At 41.3% G+C, this 12,167-nt stretch overlaps 1 protein-coding gene across 1 annotated transcript in view; it reads right to left on the bottom strand.

Moving 5' to 3' along the window:
* LOC103179026 (CUB and sushi domain-containing protein 1) overlaps positions 1 to 12,167 on the bottom strand; it is a 1,038,598-nt gene that overhangs the window by 323,647 nt on the left and 702,784 nt on the right. The window lies entirely within an intron of this gene.

Genomic DNA, 12,167 nt, shown 5'->3' with positions numbered 1-12,167 from the left:
TGATTGGCTCCCATCAGCACCTCCTCACCTCAAGCACTGACAGCATCACCATCCATGGTTACCCACTCCACCTTGCTAAGCCAGTCCGGAAACTTGGGGTCTTGTTTGACACTCAACTATCTTTTCTACCCCATATCTGCGCCATGACCCGCTCTGCCTTCCTCCACCTCCGCAACACCACCCGGCTCCGCCTCCGCCACTGTCTCACACCACAGGCCGCCGAAACCCTCATACACGCCTTCATTACATCGAGGTTCGACTATGCAAACTCCTTGTTTGTTGGCCTCCCCAAGTCCTGCCTCCACAGGCTGCAGATCATCGAGAACTCTGCAGCCTGTGTCCTCTCCCGCACTAGACTCTGTGACCCTATCACCCCTATCCTCGCTCAACTCTACTGGGTTCCAATCACACAGAGGATACACTTCAAGATCCTGGTCCTCACCTTTAAAGCCCTCCATGGTCTTGCTCCCCCCTGGCTCTGCTTCCTACTAATCCGCTACCATCCTGCTCGCTCCCCCCACTCAGCGGGCTCCAGCCTGCTTCACTTCCCCCGCCTCACTCGCCCCACTATTGGCGGGCGGGCCTTCTGACACTCTGCCCCCACCCTCTGGAACTTCATCTCGCAGTCCCTCTGCCTCGTCCACTCCCTTGCCACCTTCAAGACCCATCTCAAGACCCTCCTCTTCGAACTTGCTTTCGATCTTCCTGCTTCCCACCTCTTGCCCTCCACCTCCCTGACCCCGACCCCCAACTCAGATCCGTAACTCTGTCTGTCCAGCGCCTTGGGATGTCCTCCCAACATGAAAGTGCTTTACAAGTGTAATATTGTTGTTGTTGTAATGTTAATACAATTGATTCTATAATTATATAATAATAATAATAATGAGAATCTTTACATTGAAGTTAAAGCTTTGTAAGGCATAAAATCTAGGAGCACAGACCAGAACAACTGTGCCTATTTTCACTGTAACAGAGAAGGTTGAAGGGAGACCTGATAAAAGGTCTTTAACATTATTAGGTGTTTTGATAGAGTCAATAGGGTGAAATTATTTCCACTTGTCAGTGAGTCAGTAACTTGAGGGCACCAATTTAAGCAAAGATCCAATTAATCAAGAATTACCAAAAGAGCAAAGGATGAGATGAGGAGCAATTCTTTTACACAGAGAGTTGTTAGGATGCGGAATGCCCTGCCAGGTGCAGTGATCGAGGTTGAATCCATATTAGTTTTCAAGACTAAAAAGGAGTCTTTTGCAGCAATGAACAAATAGATTGCTGTTTCAAAGAGCCAGCACAGACCCAATGAGCTGAATGGCCTTCTTCTGTGCTTACATTTCTATGATTATAAAACAAATTAAAGCTTCCTTCACTGGTGGGGAATTACTCATTTGTCATATAACAAAGCTGCAATATTCTTTCAGAGAATATCCCTGGTTATTGGGACATTCCTATCAATAATTAATGTACAGTATAATATCTTCTCATATCTCATATTTCACCACGAATATTAACAATTCAGCAAACTTGTAAATAAAAGACGAAAGACAGCATATCTTTTTTTGTTAACACTGATGATTTGTTCCAATTTTAATAAACAAAGATTAAGAAACAAGTCACTGGGAACACTTAGCAGGTCAGGCAGCATCTATGGAGAGAGGTTTGACAAAGGTCATCGACCTGAAACATTAACTGACTTTCCTCTCTCGATAGATGCTGCCTGAACTGCTAAGTGTTCCCAGCAACTTCTATTTTTATTTCAGACTTCCAGCATCTGCAGTGTTTTGCCTTTTGTTTAAGAATAAGAAACATTCAAAATAGTGTTATGATTAAATGTGGTGTTATTTTAGCCTTCAATCTCAACAACTCTACCTGTGAAAAGGGAAACATTCCTAAACGCTGAGTAAATATACTTCAGATATGTTTGCTCCAGCAGTACTTCAATGCATTATCCGAGGTTCCCAATCCTTGGCTCTTGTTAACCTGCACCTAATACTGTCTATGATTAGGTGAGCACGTTGTGTCTCTCTGGGGAGCGCTCCACCTTGCTACCTTGTATGAAGGGCACTGTATAAATCCTCTCCGCATCACTCTCTCCTCCCTCTCCTCCCACCAGCAAACCCACTCACATTTCCCTTCAAAATGTCCATTCCCTCTCTAACAAAGCCCTCACCATCCATGACTTCATCCTGGACAAGCATCTCGACATTCTTGGGCTCATAGAAACTTGGCTCTCCCCCAATGACCATGTCCCCCTAGTTGAAGCCTCCCCTCCAGGCTACTCCTTCCACCACAATCACCATCCAAATCAATGTGGCGGCGGGGTGGCCCTCATCTCCAAAGCCTCCCTTGGTCTTTCCCCCTACTCCTCTGGCTGCTTCCCCTCCTTTGAGCACCTCACCCTCTTCTATCCCTCTCTCCCACTGAAAATCCTCCTGGTCTACCGCCATCTCGGACCACTTCCTCATCTCCTTCTTCTCTCACATCCCTCTCTCCTCCACCAAGCCGTCAACCATATCTACCACCTGTGGAAAAGGCTACCCCCTGAGACCCTCACAAAGGACCTCACATCCTCAAATATCCTATTCCTCTGGCCTTCCACCCGCAAAGATCCTGAAGCAGCTGTCCAGCTGCTCCATGATCGCCTCTCCTCCACTTTCAACTCCCTCCCCCTGAAATCCAGGACCATCCCAAAACCTCCCGATCCCCCTGGTATAACAATCATCTCCGCTCCCTAAAAACCCAAACCTGGCTGCTCGAGCGCAGATGGCAGAAAACTGGCCTGACAGTTCACCGCCAACTGTGGCTCGAGCATCTTCACAGCTACCACCGTTCTTGACGTGCTCGAAAACGGCCTTCTACTCCAACATAACATAACATGTAGGAGCAGGAGTTGGCCATTCGGCCCTTCGAGCCTACCTCGAATATCATCTTGGAGGCTAAAAACAATCCTTTTGTCCACCACCCACTACCTCCTCCCTGCGCATCCTCAGGCCTCCTCAATCTTCACATCCAATGCTAAGTGCGAGGAGGTCTTGGACTTCTTTTCATCCAAAATACATAACATCCGCCACGCAGCCTCATCCTCCTGCCTCTTGTCACCCACCATCACCCCCTCTCCGTCCCCCTCAACCTCCCCATCATCAGCTCCTCCCACGACCCACATCCTACATTCCTTCCTCCCCATCTCTCCTTCCTCCCTCTCACTCACCATCACCTTAATGAAACCCACCACCTGCTGCCTCGACCCCCTCTCAACCAACTTGCTGGTCACCCAGCTCCCCCTCCTCTGTCCACTACTGACTGATATCATCAACCAGTCCTTCTCCTCTGGATCAGTCCCTGCCCCCCTCAAAACTGCTGTCATCACCCCCCTCCTCAAAAAACCTTCCTTAGATCCCCCAAACTCCAGGCACTACTGCCCTATTTCAAACCTGTCTTTCCTTGCAAAAGTCCTAGAATGCGTTGTTGCCAATCAACTCCGCGCACACCTCTCCTCCCACTCCCTCAGAGCTCTGAGACGCCGTCCAGCGTGGAGGGTGCTATATGAATCCAAGTTATTGTTGTTGTTGTATGAATACAACTTGTTGTAACTACTCATAATAATCCTTGCATTTGATATTGCGCTTAATAACATCATGTTTCAAAGCATTTCACAGAATATAATGTAAATGGATTAATTATGTATTTTGTGGACAAATTGTGCCAGTCAGTTGCACACAGCAATGCCCCACAAACAGCCATGGAGTGAGTCAATGTTATTGGAGGGATTGTTGGCCAGGACACCAGGAGAAAGGAAACGACATAGAGGAGAGAGTGCAAGTTGAGGGAAATGTGTTCGCACCCATGGAACTCTTAGTCTAGTTTGGATACTCTTAAGCACGATGACAGGATTCACGTGTGCCAGACATTCAGCGGACTAAAGATAAAAGTGGTTGCTTTACTTCAGTTTTAAATCCTTTCTCAATAGCATTTTATGTATTTAGTAAATTGTTAGATTGGCTTCGGGGCATGTTCAAAACACCATCCACAACGTGTAAGCAATTTATAATAATGTATTGAACGTTTGAAATGAGGACAATTTGCATTGATTTAATAGCAGCAATTGTTTGGAATGGTTCATAGCCAAATGTTCATTGTTCAAAAAATAATGATATCTGTGACAGATTACAAGCAATCAGTTAACTTTTAACTGTGTGTGAGAAAAGCTTGAACAATTAAATAAGGCTCCAAACTGTGGTTCAAAAGACAGGATCCTAATGGAGCCCCATTGATCAGATTGCAGTTTATATGGAAACATTAATGACCATATTTATTGAGCGACAATCAATTGTTGATTTCTGGCAAATTATACCAAACAAATTCTAAATGAAAACACTTGTTACATGACAGTTATGAATGGCTTATAGTTCTGTTATTACATCTTGACAGTATTTATTCATTAGTTAAAGAGTTATTCAGCATGTTATTTACTGCAGCGTTACTAACATGTTATTAAGCTGTCCGCTTTGCATTGCTGAGACACTACAATATGACGTGTTGGTTCACAGCTTAGGCTCAAGAGAAATCTCAACATCTGTTCGAATGGCACAAATATAAGATAGTGACTAGGGAATCTAAAATAATAAAATAATCCTTACATTTGATATAGTGCCGTATCACGGAATATACTGTAAAGTGAATTGACTATATTATGTGGGAGAAATAGATTTTAAAAGGAACAACGTCATGCAGAAGGTAGTGACATTATGGAACTCGCTGCCTGAAGCAGTGATTGAATCAGACAGATTCAATACAAGAGGAAGCAAGACCTTCGCATGAGGAAGAGGGGAATAGAAGGGTATGGGAGGAAGTAAGGAGTGGGTGGAGACTCGCATTGAGTATAAACACCTGTCAACTAGTTGGGCCAAGTGGCCTGTTTCCGTGCTGCACATTCTTTGTAAATCTGTGTAAGTGACTTTACCATCAACCTTCTACATTACTTATATTTATATGATATATTTATACATGATCATCATTATACATTACCCCCACACTCTGGAAGTCCATCCTTGAGACCTTCTGACTCATTCACTCTCTCACCACTTTCAAAGTCCGTCTCAAGAACTACCTCTTTGACTGCACCTTCGGTCATCTTTCCCACCCCTTTTCCCTCACCTCCCACCTCTACGTCAGGACTGTTAAGCACCTGGGGATGTCCTCCCGATGCGTAAGGTGCTGTATCAATATAAATTTGTGTTGCAGTGTATCAGTGAGTCCTACACAACTACTTCCAGTGTTTTTCAGATGGAGATTTTCAATAGCTGGGATATCTACTCATTATTTCTTCTGTTGAAACACAGGCCTCTTGAATGCATGAAGCACAGAGTATAAACACAGCTCCCACATTCCCATGAACCTCATAGATTTCTTGTGAATAAACATGAAAGCAATATTACAAACTCTTATTTTTAAAAAAAGTAAATGTGCAAGGAGAGACTCGATAAATGCAGGCTCTTTTCCACACCATTGATTATCACAAATAAAAGGCAGACAAACTCTTGGAGTGGTTTCAAATACCAGAAATAAAGCCATATAAACGCATCTCTGGGTTACGTTTTTGCAATACATCACGCGAAGCACAGCGTGCACAATCACCTTATATTTCCTTTGTTAGATTTACTTCGGCAGTAAACGTCTTGTGGGAATTGGTCAAACGTATGTAAATCCAGCTAGACAATGTATCATAGTTTGATTTCAACCCTTTAAAGTGATGCATTGCAAGCGATATAAAACTTTTATGGTCTGTACCGATAAATTCTCTAACACTGGCAGATAAATTGTGTTGGAGTACACTACCTGATTGTTCCAATAAGCAGGAGCTTTCCAGGCTGCATTAGAAGAAGCTCAATACTGATTCTCAAGCACTTGCTACAAGCTCTTTCTCCTCTTCCTCATAAAATACATTTAGATTAACAATTGTCAGTTAAAATGCAAATGTATTCAACAAGCAACTGTTCAGTGCAATAAATGAGGTGGTATTTATAGTAATATATTAAAAGCAATTAAAGATTTCAGCTGTCAGAGTCACTGATGCAGAGCTTCTGATCAGCAAATCTGCTTAGGAGGTTTGTGACATCAATGACAGTCCTTAATCAGTCATTCTGGTACATGATCTTAATTGGAAAACAGGCAAGAGCTCAAATCAATATTTATTTACAGGAATTCTTCCTTGTTAGTGATATATCACATTTGAATGTCTACAAATTGGGGTGCCGTAATGAAATCATAGAAAAAGAGATAGATACCAAACTTGCCAAGGAGAGCGAAAAATGTAGTACGCGGACATTCTACTTCCAATGATGTCCCAGTTGCTGAGTGCCTCCAGTGAACAGTACGTAACCACCCACCCCTTTCTTCCATGACTTTGCTCAAATAGTTTCACTGAAACTGCCTTCAGCCAGTGGCTTCTATGAACTTGGCAAAGTTATTGACCAGGACACCATTCAAAGAACGAAATGTCCCACAATGCAACAATTCATCACTGTTGCATTTTGCCTACAGAATACACAGTCACTACACTTCACAGTATATCCTGTGAAGTGCTTTGAGATGTGAAAGACTCCCAATGTGAAAAGATCATATGAATTGTAAGGATGATTATTATTGTAATTTTAGGAGACATCCATCTGAACAAGCAGTTCTATGTAAGCTCTCCTTAAATGATTAATTAATAACATGAATTCTTATGCTAAATGCTCTTTGCAAAGCAAAAGGAAACAGTTTTAAGGAAAATTGGAATGATATACTTAAAAAATACTCAGTATTGCTGAGTCAGCAGTATTCTAATTCTTGGGAATTGCTTGTTTATTTCTGATGGCAATACTAAAAAATTATCCTTGCATTTGATATAACACCTCACCATGTCCAAACATCTCAAAGCATTTTGCAGGTTTTCACTGTGTATTTGTCAACAAACAGAACAGTTAATTTGTAACGTCCCACAAATAATGAATGATGAATTTATTTGGAGAACTGTTGGTCAGGATACAAGGAGAAACTTCCTTCTCTTTTCAAACATTGTCATAGGATCTATAACCTCTTCCTCTGACCTTGGTTTGATGTCTCATCTGAAGGGCTGCATCGCTGGTAATTTTAAAACTTCTACCCCATGGGAAATAGGCTATATAAATGCAATTATTGTTCTTATGTTCTTATTATTGTTTTTTCAGCAACAAACAGGAGTTTCAACATTTACGTTGTACCAGGCCCCGTAAGCTCAAGATCCTCAATTTCAAATTTAAATCCTTCCTTGGTCTCGCCCCACCCTACCCACCTCTGTAACCTGCCTCACATACACCAACCCAGCCATTCCCATGGATGATATCGACCCCACCATTGGCGGGTGGCTTTTAGCCATTTGGAGCCTGCTCTCTGAAATTCCATTACTAGGTCCCCACCCTCCCCTCTTTCAAGGTAAGTCTCAAAACATAATACTTTGATAGTCCTTTTGGTCATTTTTACTGTCCTCACCAACTCCCCCCCCCCACCCCCCAGAATTGTGAACTGTGAAGTGCTGTCCTCCCAATGTGGAATGTACTATTATTTATGTGTATAACATGTCTTGGGAGCTCAAAACCAACACAGGCTCGATAATGTCTGTGGTCATCAGATGAACACAAGATTGGGCTGTGTTGTGATGCCTTCGGTAACAGGCTCTCTAGGCACATACCATTAAAATTAAAACTGAGCACTAGGACAATCATCAGAAAACATTTCTTCACAAAGAGGCTTGTGAATAGGCTGAATACTTGTCCAGACTTTTGTGGTAGAATCAACTGGGGGTGTTTAAAAGGGAGATAGAGGAAGGGAGATTGGCTGTGTGTAAATTGGTTGCCGCATTCACCCACAAATAGTCAAACCACTTTAAGGTATATCCTGTGAACATCTCGACAATAACAATAATAATAATCCTTGCATTTGATATAGTGCTTTTCATGTCTTCTAGATGTCTCAAAGTGCTTCACAGAATATACTGTAAAGTGAATTGACTGTATATTTGTGGATGAAACGCGGCAGCCAATTGCGTGCAGCAGTTTCCCACAAACAGTCGTGGATTGAAAATGACCAATTTATTATTGTTTTGTTTTGGAGGGATTATTATTAGGCGTGTGGAGTAAGGAAACTTTCCCAAGGTTTCGCCCCGCCTGGAATTGAACCCAGGTGTCTCGCTTACAAGGCGAGTGCTCTAACCACTGAGCTACAGGACTCCACATGATAAGACGCTCTATCTAATGCAGGAATTAGAAAGGTAGTTGAGAAGTAAATGGGCATGGTGAAAATGCAGGAAAATAGAATTCCATTATGTAATAAACTGGTAGAACAAGCACAATGGGTGAATGGCCTCCTATTCCTTTCATAACAAATAATATCATAATAATAATCCTTGCTTTTGATATAGATCCATTACATCATCAAGACATCTCAAAGCGGTTCACAGGATATATGTGTTTTGTCCGCAAAATATACACTTTACAGTATATTCTGTGAAGTGCTTTGTGACGTCTCGAAGACGTGATAAGGCGCTATATCAAATAGAAGAATTATTATAATTATTATTATACTGTAAAGTGAATTTACTGTACAATTTGAGGGCGAAATGTGGCAGCAGTGTCACACAAACAGTTGTGGATCGAGATTTTGTTTTTGAAGGGATTATTACCCCCATAAAGCGATCTGCCAGTCGACTAACAACAGGGCTCCTACTTACTGCTAGATAAAGAGAAATGTTTTAAATTAGGAAACTTACCAAAGGTTTCGGACTTCCCGGGATTCAAGCCGGAGTCCTCTCACTCTAGCCACTATGCCAAAAGACTCCATCATATTCTTATGTTCCCATCACACTCATTGCCAAAACTCCATCAGATAATTATTCCTTTAAAGTTCAACTTGCTCTATGTAAAAGCTCTTCTGTATGCTTTACAACATTACTTCATTAGCAACACTGAGAGAAATTTAACTTTGAGAACTTCCAATTTCAAGTGTGTAGAAAAGTATTCCATTGGTCTTCGATTAAGTGGAAAGATCTCAGTTATCCTATGAATTCTACTTGGAAGTTTCAAAGAAAACTTCAATACTCCAAAAAAATATAGTCTTAACCAACAGGCCAATCAAGTGATGGCATTTAGAAGAGGCATAAAACCTCATATGAAATACAATTAACTATCCAAAATTATTTTGTCTTCTTGAATAAATTTAGCTGTTATCATTAAGAAGCTGTTATGTTGGGACACCTTAGTCAAAATCGGTTGGTCAGAAATGGAAATCAGTCTACCTTTGGGATGGATTTACAATTACAATTTACATTTATTTTGTGCCTCAAAGCACATCACACAGCTGACTGACTGGGATCCCCGAGCTGGAAATGGAACGGGAACTGCAAAGGTGGTTAATAGCATAATCAAAACGATAGGTCTTAAGAATCGTGCTAAAAACTGAATACAAGATTTATAGTGGTGCATATGGCAATGTGAAGCAAATGCTTTGTCTGAGTCTAGAGACACATCTATAGAATAACACTGAACATACCTTAACACAAAATAAGCAGCCTTTTTCTGTAGTAGTAAGACAATTTGATAAATCTAAATATATAAGTACTTTCAAGCATGAGATACATAAACAATTCAATTGTAATGGTTTCTAAAAGACTATCTATCTCTTTGGGGTGGAGTGTGGGGGAAAGTAAGACAAGCAGAATTGACTTGGGCTTGAACTAGCTCCAAGGTGACTTGCTTGGCTTGGAATGTCAGAATCAAGTCAATACTCTATGGCAGTCTTGGCTATCTGGTTCCCGAGGAGGGCAGGAGTGGGTGGGGAATCAAATGTTGTTCATGGCAGACCAGCTAGCTTGGCTAATCGGCAAGAGTTGGAGAGGCAGACCAGTCACTGGAGAGCAGAGTAGGGATTCTTCCTACTGGACTCCTGTTAACCCTACAAGCCAAAGTCGTATGGGTAGGTAAGTCCTAGCTGGACAAATAGCAAGAAACTTGCCAGACAATGCTCTCAATGGCAAGCTACCTGGTTTTAGTAGATTGAACTCCAGTAGTACCCCAACACACATGCGACAATCAAGCCCTGGTGCTTGCCAACCTGTGCCTTCCCAAATTAGGTAAGCAGAGTACATCCCTCCGCAAGAGAGTTTTCATTCTATTCAAAGGCATAGCAAATGTCCATTTATAGTTGGCATAAAAATGTGGAACTCTCAATCTTGTTTGGATACTCTTATGCATGGTGATGGGTTTCTGCATATATCCAAACACACACAAAAACATCAGTCAAAATTTACATGTCAATTTTGTGTGCCTGCATCACTTAGTGTAAATATCTTCTAACTTACTTTGTATGAAACAAACAGGATGTAGTTCAAGCGAGCAGTCATTCACTTGATGTCTGTTTCTGGGACATTGTTGTGTACAAATTGGCTGCCGTGATTGTCTACAAAATGCAGTAACTGCACATTGCAGTAAATCTGTTAAGCACGTTGAGATGTCCTCGTGACATAAATTATAAACCAAATGCAAGAATTGTTAATAAGAGTGTACAAGAGGTTCTCGTGAACATTTATCTTTGTAGAGTTCAATAGTTCAGTTAACTCTATTGTATTTGTGCCTCTTTTTTTAACATCTGTCATATTTAAGATGAATACAAGTATTTATAAATGAAGTGCAACTCAACTAGAATAATATGCACTGGCAGCAATCAGATCTAACTGAAGCATCATCCAATAAATCCATAGGACAATCAGAGACATGAAATGAATCAACATCCCGGGTGCTGGGGCAACAACTTCAGGCACAGTCTGGGACCTACAAAGCTTGAGACCAAAGCATCAGAGAAGGCAGGGGATCCAAGCAGTCAAATGGGGAGGTAGGAACGGGAGCAAGGTATGCCAGGAGCATTGGTTGCAGCGAGAGTCCTGAGGTAGCCAGGCTGGGAGCAGCAAAGAAGACGTGAAAAATGCTGTATCAAATGCAAGGATTATTATTATAAATGTGGAACATCAATAAGGCAAAGGATCCGGAGATAATGGTCACTGAGCATCAGAGATGTTCTAAACTTACAACAGTGTCAAGGGCAAAACTGAACCACAAAATGACCCACACGACTTCTCAGTCACTAATGGAACAAGTATGGCCAAGTTTCACAAAATTTGCAAAAAAAATTTAACCCCCATGTGACTTTTGGCACCTTTGCTCCAGAACCATTTTTTAAAAAAAAACTTTGGAAAAAATAACATGCACAGTATCATAGAATCTTGCAGCACAGAAGGAGGCCAATTGGCCCGTCGTGCCTGTGCTGACTCTTTGGAAGAGCGACTCGACTAGTCCCACTCCCCCGCTCTTTCCTTATAGCCTTGCAATTTTTTTTCTTTTTCAAGTATATATCCCTTTTGAAAGTTATATTGTATGAAAGATTATATTATCTTGTAATCTTACTGCTCCTGATCAAATATGTATAGGGAAAGATTATTCTCTTTACTTGGTAAATGTTTAGCATAAGGTCATTAGAAGAGTTAAGGAAGAAGTCTCAAGAAATGTTTTCACACAAGAGTGGTATCTGGACATGAAATGCTTCACATCAAGTGGCGATTGAGGCTGAACCTACAACTACATTGAAACGGGCACTGGATAAACGTTTGAAGAGGAAGAGTAAAAATAATATTTGCATTTGATATAGCTCCTTATCACGTCATTGAGACGTTTCAAAGCACTTCACAGAATATATTGTAGAGTGGATTAACTGTGTATCTTGTGGGCGAAATGCATAAAAGCCTAATGGTGAAGAAATAAGGAATTGGGATTGTAATTATCTCCAATGGGTGAGCGAGGACGACACTTTCCTATGGAAATGATTTAAAATGAATAATTTCCTCATCTGTCTGTTTCTCCTTTCCTCACTATGAAGAGTCTCGGGGGGGATTTTATTGAGGTGCATAAAATTTAAATGGGCTTGAAAAAGTAATAATAATTCTTGCATTTGGTATAGCTCAATTTCTGTTGAGGGGATAATAATAATAATAATAATATTATATTTGGGATGTCCCCTGTTGAGGGGATAATAATAATAATAATATTATATTTGGGATGTCCCAAAGTGCTTCACAATTTATTATAAACTGGAGTGACTCTGTATTT

This window comes from Callorhinchus milii, unplaced genomic scaffold, assembly GCF_018977255.1.
Source record: "Callorhinchus milii isolate IMCB2004 unplaced genomic scaffold, IMCB_Cmil_1.0 Scaffold3, whole genome shotgun sequence".
NCBI classification, from domain to species: Eukaryota; Metazoa; Chordata; class Chondrichthyes; order Chimaeriformes; family Callorhinchidae; genus Callorhinchus; species Callorhinchus milii.
Note: the sequence above shows the minus strand (reverse complement) of the source record. Positions and strands in the feature narration are given on the sequence as shown.